The sequence below is a fragment of the Tamandua tetradactyla genome, chromosome 21 (assembly GCF_023851605.1).
Source record: "Tamandua tetradactyla isolate mTamTet1 chromosome 21, mTamTet1.pri, whole genome shotgun sequence".
NCBI lineage: Eukaryota > Metazoa > Chordata > Mammalia > Pilosa > Myrmecophagidae > Tamandua > Tamandua tetradactyla.
The window spans coordinates 6829600-6843588 of NC_135347.1; the positions used below are offsets into that span (position 1 = coordinate 6829600).

At 38.2% G+C, this 13989-nt stretch overlaps 2 long non-coding RNA genes across 9 annotated transcripts in view; one reads left to right on the top strand and one right to left on the bottom strand.

The window, feature by feature from the left end:
• Nucleotides 1–2290: 2290 nt before the first annotated feature.
• Nucleotides 2291–6672, bottom strand: LOC143665443 (uncharacterized). Of its 2 annotated transcripts, none has more exons than XR_013166969.1 (4): nt 5894–6672; nt 4260–4802; nt 3411–3522; nt 2291–2623 (listed from the first exon to the last, which is right to left on the bottom strand). It is a non-coding gene; the product is annotated as an uncharacterized LOC143665443 (long non-coding RNA). The 2 variants fall into 2 exon arrangements; XR_013166970.1 differs by having other exon boundaries at nt 3722–4802.
• LOC143665441 (uncharacterized) overlaps nt 3864–13989 on the top strand; it is a 359913-nt gene continuing 349787 nt past the window's right edge. For 2 of the 7 annotated variants that reach the window (XR_013166960.1, XR_013166957.1), the window contains exons 1-2: nt 3870–4205; nt 5089–5177. This is a non-coding gene — a long non-coding RNA (uncharacterized LOC143665441). Of the gene's footprint in view, nt 4206–5088; nt 5178–13989 lie in introns of all 7 variants that reach the window. The other 5 variants (XR_013166962.1, XR_013166958.1, XR_013166961.1 and 2 more) reach the window with 5 other exon arrangements.

Genomic DNA, 13989 nt, shown 5'->3' on the forward strand with positions numbered 1-13989 from the left:
CAGTCTACTTAATGAGAGAAAATATTCAGAAAAAACATATCCAATAAGGTTTTAATAACCAGGGTACATAAAACGTCCTACAACTCAATGATAAAAAGACAAACAACCCAATTAAAAAATGGGCAAGGGACATGAATAGACATATTTCCAAAAAAGGATATACAAATGACTAAAAAGTACGTGAAAAGGTGTTCAACATCATTAGCTATTAGGGACATGCAAATCAAAGCCACAATGAGCTATTATTTCATACCTACTAGAATGGCCACTATTAAAGGGAAAACAAGCAGAGAACATAGCAAGCATTAGAAAGGATGTGGAGAAAGAGGAATACTTACTCATTGTTGGTGGGAATATAGAATGGTGCGGCTGCTGTGGAAGACAATTTGGCAGTTCCTCAGAAAGCTAAGCATAGAATTTTCATATGATCTGGAAATCGTGTTATTAGGTATGTCAGAAGAACAGAAAGCAGGGACTTGAACAGACATTTACACAACAATGTTCATAGCAGCATCATGCTCAATTGCCAAAAGATAGAAACAACCCAGGTGTCCACCAACTGATGAATGAATAAACAAAATGTGGTATGTATATGCAACATGACTACATGGATGAACCTTGAGGACATTATGTTGAGTGAAATAGGTCAGAAACAAAAGGATAAATGCCATATGACTTCACTAATATGAACTAATATAACTAGCTCATGGTGTTAATATCTAAAACAGAGGTCACCAGAAGATAGAATGAGGGCAGAGAATGGGGAACTGATGCTTAATTTATAAAGAATAGGTAGTAACTTTGATTATAATTTTTATTGTAAATGTTCAGAAATGTCTAGAGGTGATGGGAGCACATGATAGTGAGTGTAACTCACAGTGATGATATATGGGTGCAATTATGGTTGAAAGGGAAAGTTTAGGGTCATGGATGTCACTAGAAGGAAAACCAGAGGATGAAACATGGGACTTTATAACATAGTGAACCTCTTCAGGGTGAAAATATTTTAGAATTGATTTGGTGATGAATGCAGAAATCTGTAAATATACCAGAAGACACTGATTGTACATCTTAGATGGATTGTATGGTATGTGAATTTCTCTCAAAACTTATTTAGAAAGTTAAAAAAAGTAGTTTCTATGGTAAAGAGATTTCAAATGGAGTCAAGAGATAGTTCTGGAAGTTTGAGCTCCCACCTCCTCCTGTTGCAAAGTTTCTGTTTCTTTTCCCTCTGCAATACCTGCTAAGGCTAGCTCTGACCAGTTCTACCACTGAGCATGCTAAGCCTCTGTTTTAGGACCACGTGTGATTTACAACTGAGCATGCTCTACTAAACCCTCCTTTTAGCCTAACTGCCTAAACTGGATTAGCCCACATCATCTCACCCCATCCTTAACCACTCTCTTTAGTCTACCTTCCCCGGTCAGTGTAAACCCCCAGGTCCCATTTTGTTCAGGGAGACTGATCTGAGGCATTTCCTTTGGTTTTCTTGTTGGTTGACTATACAATAAACTCTTTCTCTTCTCAATATCCTGGTGATTCACTATGCATCAGGGAGATGAGGCCACCTGGGAGGCAGCAACACCTACTGTATGAAAGTGACTGTGTATTTGCATTTGATTAGCCCTCAGTGATATAGAGTCTCCAAAATCTAGGGATGTTGTTCTCCTTGGCAGATGATTTTAGATGTTTTTATAATAAATAATTGAAAATGTATTTCCAAACTTAAGGATGCCTCTTCTGTCTAGAATTGATGATTCTTTGAAGGTCTGATTGTAAATAAATGAAGTTTTCCATATGCCAAGGGCCAATGATTGGATTTTACTTTGCCTTTATCCCCTTTGCAATTTTGCCCACAGTATTTTTTGCTGTCTGCCAGAGATGAGACTTCAGAGCTTACCACCCTTAACCTGTGGGCCAGTGTGCTGGAGGTCATAGTGGGGTGAACCCAATTGGATTTTTCTCTCAGCTTTCAGCCTGGCTCCTGCAGGATGATGGGGAGACAGATAAGGCAATGAGAATTGGAGATCAGTGAGATCTCTGACTCCTTTATTATCTTCCTTTTGGTAGTTATTTGGGAGCATGTGATATCCAATCATATGTTTCTATTTATTTGTTTGGAATGCAAGGGAATAAACTCTACCCTTAGTTATAATAGAAATATAAAAAAGCAGGGAAGCATGATATCTAATATTAAACAAAGAACTTTCAGCCATTAAATACGCTTCTCCCTATTTCTGGAAAGAGGTATAGAGATCTCTTAAACCACCATGCTTTATGTGAAGGAAATTTAATTATAAGGTTTTCAGGATTTTTCAAACCCCAAGTGACTATAATAATTTTTTTAGGTATCCATAATGCAGGGTGGAGGTGTTGGGGGGAAAAAATAAGAGTTTTTGCCTCTGCTTAGTCAGTATTACTTTCAAGAGTTGGAGCTGAGTTAACAGATGGAGTAGCTGACACATATATTTCTAGAATTATTGAAGCACGCAGCACATCAAGGTAACTGTTTCAGAGGTGGAAGGATCATCACAGTTAACAGTTTGGCCCAGGCAGTCTGTTGACTTGCGTTGGAATTCCATTCCTTGTAGTATTTTAGTAACTTTCCAGAGGATCCAGCCACCTGTTTATTGAAGAGGATAAGAAGAAACTTTGTAAAAATTCCATGTATGTTATACTGTGATTTCATAGTACATGTTCATTGCACTGTAAGTTTAACACACTTTTGCTGAATGAGTGCTAAAGTTAACAGAACTTACAATAACGGTGGCTAGAGACCAAATCTAGATAGGTAACTATCTCTCTATATAAAATTATGGAACTTTCTTTAACAGTGTAAAATTATATCTAAATTAGTTATCTAGCTATTCCAACTTCTGCCTGCATCTGCAGTGGAACATTTAGGCTGACAAAGACATGACATTGCCCAGCTCTGCAGAACCTGAATGGAGCAATTGTATTTAAAAGCAGAGAAAAAGGGGATGCAAGGGCAGTGCAGTGGTAGAATTCTGGCATGCCATGCAGGAGACCCGCATTTGATTCTCAGTCCATGCACTTCCTCAAAATAAAAAACAAAAATAAGCAAAACAAACAAAAATTCAACAAATGGTGCTGCAGTAACTTGGAAAAATAATGAAATATGACCCCGCCATACAAGATACAAAAAAAAAAGGGCAGAGAAAAACTTGCCACACCTCAGAGTTTTTTCAAGCTGTTAAATATTATTTGACATTAGACCTTCCATTGTATAGATAAATCACCAATGAATTATACGACATCTTGGATGTACAAAGAAAATGCAGCTTTTAATTTGTTTATTACTTATGCAATCTTCCTCTCAAGTTCCTAGATATATAGGATATTTGGGAAAACAGTATTGGAAACACCTTTGCATTGACCAGTAATAGTACCTCTGTCTCTTTTTCTTTATGAATCTTCTTTAGACGACTCATCCTTTTGGAGGAGAATGCTTGTCTTTTAGATTTCCTGTTGTCCCACCTGCATTCCTCCCTGAGAGGGCATCTGGAAGTAACGGGAGATGGACACATTTTTATGGTGATGGAAGAAATATTCCTAGATCCACAAACTGTTCTTGTTATCTACCAGTGTCCCCTCCCTTGCTGTGGGCCAACTGAATGAGACTAGATCCAGTAAAGCAGAGCATAGACTTTATTCTCTGAACAAGGAACGGAGAAGAGGGGGTTTATGCCCCATGTAGCACCTTCTCCCAGAATGGAGGTGTGCAGGGGAGTAGGGGGCGGGGCACTGCTTGGGCGTGTGCAAATGGTCTGTCTTTGCATTCGGCGCTTTTGCACTCGGTACTGTTTTCTTTCGGAGCCCTGTTGCCTCTTGGTTTCTGCACTCGGCCCTTTTGCAGCCGGTACTATTTTCTCTTGGAGCTCTGTTGCCATCTTGGTTTCTGCACTCGGCCCTTTTGCAGGCGGTACTATTTTCTCTTGAAGCTCTGTTGCCATCTTTCTGCACTCGGCACGTTTGCACGCGGTCCCGTTGGTCACCGCGCCCGGTCGTTATTCTGAGCAGAACCGGTCAAGCAGCTGCTACCGTTTTCGTCACCTGCACTTTGTTTCTGAAAGCAGGCAGAGCTCAAAGGGCCAGGGGAGTTTTCCCTGAGTAATTATCTAGGGGACGCTGCTTCCTGGTCCCAGTCGTGGCTGTTTCTGAGTGGGGCGGCTGATCTTGACTCGGTAAGGGAGCAGCTGCCCTCCTCCGGCCTTTGCCGGCCTCCTGCCAGGACTTACTGCTGAAATCCATGCCCGGCCGCGCGGCCTTCCTGTCAGAAGCCCCTTGGAAAGTGGAACCTCTTTGCCCTCATCCAAATCTTCCACTGGTTTAGGAGGTCATTCAATTCCTATGTATTTCCCCCCCAGCCAAAGCAAAGGGGAAATCCAGAATGCGGAGCAAGGAGAGGGGACCAGCGCGTGAGTGTAGCCGTCTTGTCACCTCCCGATCCTGCGAGCACAGACCTGCGTTCCCGGGGAGGTGGTGTCAGGAAGGATGGCAGTTCCCCTAGCGCCTGAATCCTTCCTGTTGTTACTCTCCGGAGAAGCAGACTAGAGCTCCAAGTGTCCTCTTACTTACTGTCCGCTTCCTTCTACAACACCTCCAGGCTGGGTGAGGGAGCCTTGATGGCGCAGAGATGTGGAAGACGCCATGACAGCTAAATTCTTCCATTTTCACGCCTAAGATCACGAATTAGGCCTCGTAGTCTTTGTCCAGAACTCCCTCTGTGTCACATCCTCTTTCTCTCCAGGTTAGGAACTTTCTTAGCTTTTCCTCAGTGCCTGTCAGGAACAGGAAAGATAAACAATAACAACAACAAAACACTGGCATACCAGTATGCTTATAAGGGAAGGAAGTATTTTTAAAATACTGTTTCTATTACATGTTTGTCTAAGGTAAAGCCCTTACTGGGGGACATTTATTGTAATGTGGGAGACCCCCTGCTTCCATGATAGAGGAAACTGTAGCTTTTGTGGTTTCTATTTCTCCCTCAGTTTCAAATCTGTAGCTTTAGGGATGTGTCTGGGCTAAGCCTGGGTACTAAGTGAGACTGTCATTTTCCACTAGGGGGAGTCGATATCCAGGAAGGTCTCCAGAACCTGGGTTGGAAAGTACTGCGCAGCCCCTGGGGCAGGAGGAAGATTTATTGCCAGAAGGTAAGTCTCACATGCACCTGGTAATATGGGTAGGTGAACAGTTATGGTAGAAGTGTGGGCTGGCACTCAATAATTGTTAACATATTAATGTATATTTTTAAAGAAACTGCCAATATGAGGTAAAGGTGAGAAACCATCAGTTTGAAATTGAGTTCGTGCTCATTTTTCTCTTTTTTTATAGTTACTTATTTCATGAATGTGCTTATAAACATAATATACTTGATCATTCAGTATCTCCTAAAAGATGATCTCAGACGTTATTTTTCTATCACTGCTACGTTTGTCATATTGATTTGGGGGTGTTTCAAGATTTAATAAGGAAGTAGAGACACTTTTATCTTTTCCTGTGTATAGCAATAAAATGCTTATAGACTTAAAGTAAATGCTTACTTTTTTTGAGGGGGTGGAACAGAAATTATTATTTAATTGTAATTTCAAATCTTACACCTCTGCAAATGAAACTGTCAACAGCTAGCTAAACATCAATATCTACGTCATAGTGGTCTGAAAAATTTCTCCTTTTTTCTTTGTCCAGTACAGAGGCTATAAGAAAAGTAGGGTTTTTTGGGGTGTAATTTTAAAGAACCTGTCATACTTTCCTCAGAAAATGTACAATTCCCAGAGTACACTTCTTTTCAGTGTTCTTCGTTTTTATTCCACCTTGATGTGCACTTGTCTTCACAACTCAAGGTAAAAACAAAGAGATGCACACTTACCTTCCTCTTTCACCTGTGCCACGTTGCCCTCCCAGGACTTATTGCTTCTGAATGCACATAAAATAGAGATAATGCTAGAGGGATGGAAAGGGATGAAGTCATTCATGTTTTCTCACGAAGAACGTCCATGAGAAAGTAAAAGACAGGATTTTTTTTGGTAAATGGAGAAAACCTAAACTTCCCCAGGAGGGTGGTGTGTATAAACTTTCTAATATTTCCTGCTTATTAGGCCATGCTTCTGTGTTTCAAAGATCAGGTTCTGAGAGGGTTTCCAGTTATTTTTAAAAATGGCTCATCTGGGGCGGGCCACTGTGGCTTAGCAAGCAGAGTTCTCATCTGCCGTGCTGGAGACCTGGGTTTGATTTGATTCCTGGTGCCTGCCCGTGCAAAAAAAGAAAGGCTTGTCTGTACCCATGTTAAAAATTCTTTTCAGAGTTTAGCATAATTATATTTAATGTAACTTAGTTTCCAGTGCTGTTCTTATTTTGCATCATGTTCTGTGTTTCTGTATGTATTTCAAAGGCTAGTAAGAGAGGGTGAATGTGATGTACCTAACTAGCAGTCATAAAATCTTAAAACGGCCCCTAGTTTCAACATTTCTATTTTAATTTGAATCAGTTTTCAGTTTTGGAATATTCCTGAAGTATATTTTAGAATAAGGATTATAAGTAATAGTGAAATAAATAAATCACATTTAACTTCTTGCAAATATATATGAAGATTCAATGAAACAATCTAGGAATTGTTATGCTCTGCATCACCCTCTCTCTCTACTTAGTATTGAAAATGCCAAGTGTTTTTGTGACTGTCATGCACAAGTCATAATGCATGTCTGACACGTATAGCCTATAAGCATACCGAAACCAGAAACAGGTCCTGAGAATGCTTTTAAATCATGGTCCACTAGATAATCAAGGGTGTTTCCTGGGCAACAGAATCATGACAAGATTGTTGGTATTACTAAGTAACGTTTGCATGAATTTCTTTTAACTTTTTTTTTTTCTTTTTGCATGGGCAGGCACCGGGAAAAGAACCCGGGTCTCCAGCACGGTAGGCAAGAACTTTGCCTGCTGAGCCACCATGGCCCACCCCCTTTAACTTTTAATTGAAGCAAAACGATTTGAGAAGAGCTATAGTAATAGCTAATGACACATTTTCTGGTTAATTTAAGTATATCTGAAATTGATTGGCAATGAGGCTTTTAATAGCAGAAGGGGCTTTTTAAACGTTTCTTCATGTACGAAGTACAAACGTCACTGCCTCTGTTGTTCTGTTTTTATCATGTTGCTATTCTGCTTTGTTTTTCTTATACCTTTTATCTTTTTCTCTCACTTGGCGTTTTTGACACCCATCCCAGTCATATGCTACTGAATAAGTGAGTGAAAGATACCTCTCTCTGTAGAAGGAATTTTTACTCTTTGTAACTGTCTGTTGGTTTGTTTCCTGATATTCATGCAAGTGTTCATTAAAATGTGTTTCCTTCTTGAGCCATAGGTTTTGTGTCTTCCTCAATATGCTTTGGTTATCTACTCCATATAATCAGGGCTCTATAAAACCCTATTTGGTTTCAGACATAGGATTAATGACCGAATAGGACATATAAATGTGTTCGAAATGGTAATTAAACAGTATAATGTGAGTGAACACTGTCCTTTCTTGTCATTGAGACAACAGTGCTTTTATTGCATCTTTAAAAAACAAACCAAAACCAAAAACAACTTTCCCTGTTACCCAAGTTTGGAATCACCTAAGGATTCATATTTCTTGTTTTAAAGTTAAGAGTCATTTTTCTGAAGGAAGAAATCAGTAATAGTAGGTAAAGTGTACATTTAGATGACTACTGAGCTATTTTCCTATGGGTTTTGATCTTCAAACTGAACCAATCTGAGGATATCCTCTAGCACTGTAGCTGGAAAACAGAGTAAAAAAGAAACCCACAGAAACAAACAGATATTGTAAGATTGAGTAGAAAGTCTTGCTTGGTGGCTTGGTTTAGTCCCTGTATAATTGAACTTTGGTTGACATTCCTGAGTATTGCCAGAAGAATTCATGAGAAGATAAGCTCTAACTGTAGAATTATGCAGTACAATAAATGTAAGTCTCATTAAAATTGAACAAATTCTAAGAAGCACACTTTTTAAAATGTTGGATTTTCTTGTGACAATCATTTCTTTTGCATGCTGATCTAAGCTCCCAAATATACTGGGATTTGTAAGCCAAATTCTCATTTTCCCCCTCACTGATTTTGTCCAGCGGGTAAAGCTCCAACTGGGCCAGGTTGACTCTTCATGGTTCTAAGCTTATACTGTCAGAGTTCCAAACTATGTATTTAATGGAAATGGTAAATGACAAACCAAACAGATGGAAAATTACATGTTTGTTTATGTGAATTCTCAAAAATGAACAAACACAGTCTGAGACAGACCAAGGATTTTTCAACCCTAGGCAGCTTTCAAAAGCCTAAGGCCCTACCTATGTTGTGAAGGCACAGCTTGGTATGTGCAAAAATATGAAACAATTCCAAACTTTTGCTATAAACATAGTGGATTTTTTACAGGAAACACAAGCATATTATTTTCTGTTACATATGGATAGAGTCTCTTGTTTTTTGACTTAAGCTTTGCATGCTACAATAGTTCCAGTACTGGTAAAGTATTTAGACTGAATAGAAGCTACGTCCATAGTTGTGTTATGAGGGACATAAGTGTTCCTCTGCCTCCCATTATAAAAATCCAGTCTCTCTGTTACTTCTATTTAAGTGCCTAAAATTCACTTCACACTTTTTGATTAAGCTTACTTTTAAACCTCCACCGTTTACTAGCTCTGTGATCTTGGCTGTATTTCTTAATATTTAAGAACCTTGGTTTATTCACTTTCAAAAGATGATGATAATAATATGGATACTATATAATTGCCTTGAAGATGGTGTGAAAAAATACATATGTATCCCTCAGTACTGTTTGCTACCAAGTTAGTTTTTATGGTTGTCGCTGTGGTATTAGTATTGTTATTACTATTGTATCATTCGAACTTTGGAAATCTTAATGCTTTTATGATCACTCACTGCTTCTTGGTGGCAAGGCAGTGGGTAGAAATTAATCAGTGAAGCAAGCAGCTGTGCAGTCTGTTGCTCAAACCAAGTCACAATATCCACCTGGAGAAGGTGCTTTTCTGTCCCCAGGCTTGGTGATTCTGCCCAGATAGCAAGAGCTCAAGGTAGAACACAGAGCTTTCATACCCAACACATTTGTCCTGACAGTGCTCAGATTAGTGAGTAAGATGTAAATCTGCAATGTGTGAGTTCTCCAGGTTGAAACTTGAGCAAATTTTATCATCTGTGACTAATCCACTGTGATTTCATCCATCATCCCCAGTCAAAACCCTCCCCATACTGTCCATTGTCAAAATTCTCCCCATATTATCCATTGCTTTATTCTTAATTAATGCCAATAATTTTTTGTATCTTATTCCACCATTAAGTTATTTTTATGAGCAAGATCCTCACAACAGGGGCAGCCAGAGAGTTGTTTCTGCAAGTTTTACTCTTATTTGGACTTCATGTTCCACTTGGATAAACTGCATTTATGTTTCTAATTCACTTCACTCTTGTGTATGTAAATATTTGAAAATACTTAAACCTGCGATAGCTTCTTTTCCAAGGACACACTAATAGAGGTCAAGTGCATAATGGAACACTCAGATCGTTTAGGTAAATAAATAAGTTTTACAAGTGGAATTAAAATGAGACAATCTCTTAACCTACATCCAGAGATTGTTTATCCAGTTCAAGTTTATCCAGACCCAGTGCTTAGTGCATCAGCAAAATAGGGCAACTTTTTCTTTTGCATTATTAAGTTATTTGACATTTTAAGGAGGGGGGAAGAAATTATTTTTTTGAAAAGGAAACTAGAACTGTTCTGAATCTCCTTACAGTTATTTTACAGTTTCGTGTGGAGGGGTATTGGGTAAAGAGTGGGGAGAAATAGAATTTGTTATCTTTTCAGTGCTTGAAATCTTGTCCTAGTTATTCTTAGAGAAAAAGATATTTAGGTGGGTGTCAAGAATGCTGATTGTTCTTGGAGTGTTCTGTTCCCAGGTTCTCTTAATGGACGGAAGGTAGAAATTGATTTGTCTATAAAAAAATATGTACACATGCATACAAAACACAAATATTACATCTAAAAATATTTCTATATCTATTTATATTGAAAGCCCTGAATACACTCCAAATATCTCCAACACAACACCAGCATGCTCATTGTAGCTCTCTGCATGTTGAAATCTCCCTTATCCTGAAATAAGAAACTTGAGTTCTGTTATTTTTAATATATTTATTTGACTAATGCTTGAATATACCAATCTCCCTCCTCCAAATACTCATCACCCTACAAGAAACCTTGCTCTTGCACCTCCAGTATAGAAACCTATGCTAGGCCCCAGCTTCAAAACCCTGTGTCTGGGTGCACAGGTGGTTCAGTGGTAGGGTCTCCTTTCATGTGGGAGACCTGGATTCAATTCACGAGCCATGCACCCCAAAAACGGAAACAAAAAATAAAAAGACCCTGCATCATGCTTTTGTTTTGCTTGGGCCACATAGCCCACATACAAGAATACCTCTTCATTCATCTCGCTTCCCAATACCACACACGGGCTGTCTGTACCTCTCATGAAAAGTTTCGTCCTCCTGTTTGGGCTCTGGTACCCTATGCTGGGAGAGTTTCTTCCTTCCTGGCTCGGAATATAACCCTCCATGCTGGGCTGGCTTCTAGCAACAGGAATATCCTCCTCATGCAATCTAAGCTCTGCTCCACAAAGGGAAGCCCTTCTATGTGGATGCCCTCTTCATGCCTCTCAGGTCCCAGTGACCCACACGGGGCAGTCCACCCATGTGGACACTCACCCTTTTTACCCTGCTTGCCGTCTGTCACCCAGTAGTTCTCATGGAATAGTAGCTTTTCTTTTCTGTCCTTATTCCTGATGATTTCTATTTCTTTATAGCTTTAATCTGACTTCAAATTATATTTTTACATTTGGTCCTTTAGATTAATTAAATCAGGTTTCAATAGTGACTAGGCATTTTTTCATTTCATATACTACATTGTTAATTAGAAAAGAATTGATCTTTAATTTTTAGATCCAGAATGCCTTATATTTTGCTTTTATTAGTTTCTTTAAAGTTATTATATGTCTCCTCCAGTACTATGACCGTTGTATTTTCTATTGACAAGTCAGTTTTATTTTTTCTGATGATTTTCTTTTCTCTGCTTTTCAGATCCTCCTAGATGGGTGTGTTAATTTCCCTGATTGATATGACAAATACTATACATACAATGTTTTGGCTTAAGCAATGGGAATTTATTGGCTCCCAATTCAGAGGCCAGAAGTCCAGATCGAGGCATGGGCTAGGAAGCTTGCTTCCCCGCAGAGCTGGTGCTGTCTGGCTGGCCAGCAATCCTTCAAGTTCCTCAGTTATCCGGTCGTATGTCAGTGTCTTCTTCTTTCTCTTCTGGGTTCTGCTGCCTTTGGCTTCTAGTTCCTCCCCGAGGCCTTCTCTCTTTCTTAAAAAATATTTTTGTCGAGATATCTTCTTGCATTATACAGTCTATATAAAGTGTAAAGCCAGTGGCTTAGCTATCATCACACAGTTGTGTTTTCATCACAATGATAATTTTTAGAACATTTCCATCACTCCAGAAAAAGAAAGAAAAGGGAAGAAAAAGAAAGAAACAGAAAAAAGACAAAGCCCATCCATCCCATACTTCCTACCCCATCCCCTCACTGTCCGCTAATATTGCAGTGTACCCAATCTTTTTTTTTTTACCCTTTATCCTCCCCCATTATTTATTTTTTGCCTTTATTTTTTTACTCATTTGTCCATAGTGATAAAGGGAACGTCAGCCACAAGGTTTTCACAATCATCCTGTGGCTTTCTCTTACTTTGTCTGCATTTTTCCAGTTATAAAGGACTCTAGTGACCAGACTAAGGCCCAGCCTCCTGCAGCTGAGAAATATGGAACTGAAACAACATTTTCAAGAGATCCCATTTACAATGGACTCATACCCACAAGAACACAGATTTAAGACCAAGAACATGTGTGTTTTGGAGAATGTAATTCAGCCTACCCCAATGGGCCATGTGTATCAGGTTTGATTATTAGAGTGTCCTACAAGTCCACAGTTTCACAGTAGCTGTTGATAAAACATCCTCCTTTTTGTGATTCGCTGTTTAAGAACATACAAGTCTTCATGCCCCTGGTAAGGGAAACTGGGTAATTCTCCACTCCCTTCTGAGCAGAAAAAAAAAGAGATTTGGGAAAATATCAAGGAAAGACTGATGAGCTAACCAGATTCACATAACATCAAGAAACATGGGGTAGAAGAAAATGCAGTAAAGTTGTGAAATAAGGACCAGATAGAAAGTTTGAAAGATAAGCAGCAAAACATGCATCAAATTATTTCTTGGCAATAATTTTCACCTTGTTTTTATGCCAACCATTAAGATATGCCTTTAATATTTTTATTTTTATTTTTAAAGTTTTCATAGAAATTTACTTTCTCTTGAAAATTCTCCCTATGAGATAATTCTAAAATGTAAATGACAGAAGCAAGCTTCATTTTGAATTTATTGAAATAAGGGACATTAGTTGAGATAACTACAAAGGTCTCTCCTATTTTGGCAACCTCTGGCACCCTCCTGTTGCTTCAGAGAGCACTGAAATCAATTGCTAAGCTGAAACACTGCCATGAATAACATGCCATCCTACATGGGCCTCAATCAACGTACTCCCTTTACCTCTTCTAGCAAACCAGATCAGCAGAGGTGTAATTCCATGCTGTTTCTCAGGGCATCATCTATAGGAGAGGCATTTTGGTGTGCTAGATTTTTTTCATCCTTCCTCAGCATTCTTTGCTGATCCCATGCATTTTCTGAGCCCTGATATTGTAACACTGGCTATTTATCCCATTGAAGTAGAGACATACTTTAATTGAAGTGTTTTGGTTTTTTTTCCAGTTTCAAGGCAAGATAGAAAATTAGGGGTGAAGCCCATACTTTCTAGAATTTGTCTCTGCAAATGTTATTAGTTAGCTGATTTTCTAAGCCTCATAAATAGATGGAATAAGAAGAAACTTTTTTTTTCACTCTGAGAAGCATGTTTTTTCTTTAAGGAAGGCATGCCAGAGGCCCTGCATCCTATTGATATATCTCACCTATAAATATGAAATTGGAATTGTGTTTAGTAAAACTTCATTTTAGTTAAAAGTAATGCCCTTGGTAAAATGTTCTAAAAGAGTACTAAATATTTTTCCTTAATAAAAGATGGAATATTTATTTTTAAGGTATAATGCTCAGTTTCATTTATTTTCTCTAGTATTTCTAGTATTTTATTAGATTAGGATCAAATATTTGGCATCCACTGCTAGGCGGAAAAGTTCTGCTCTATAAATCTGAAATTTTATGGCTGTCCCAATAGAAAGAATTCAGTTGTTTTCTTAGTCATTGAAACAATCCCATTCACTTTGTATCGTTATTATTCCTGGTTATTTCCCAGGTTTATAATAAAATAAGGAAAGTGAAGAGTAGTAAGTTTTCATCATATTCTAGGTATAAAAAATATCTCAACTTTTTTTTATATTAATAGTGCTGCAAAACAAAATTTAATATACAGTATCAATTACTTGTCCTCTCAGCTTATAAACAGTTAATAGGTAAATATGAATTTGTTTTCTATATAAAATCCTCAAAATATTTTCTCTATTTTGTATTCTTTTTCTCTGAACCGGAACATATAAATCATTGCCTATGTATAACATTCATTTCAAAAGGAATTTCTCAATACTTCTGATCACCTAAGAAATGGTTGTGGTGGATTGATAAGCTCAAGAAAATAAGGCAGAGTAGAAGCTTTATTTGGGGCAAAGTCATATTGGCCCTTGACTTTATCTTATATTTCCAACAAACCCTATTTCTTAGCTTTCTTGTATACTTATTTATGTCTTCTAGTCGATTAAGGCCTTTTCCACATATTTAGGAATTCCAAATACATTATCATTTTTTAATACCATAGTGCTTTTTAAAAAAATTTTGTCTCTCCCAA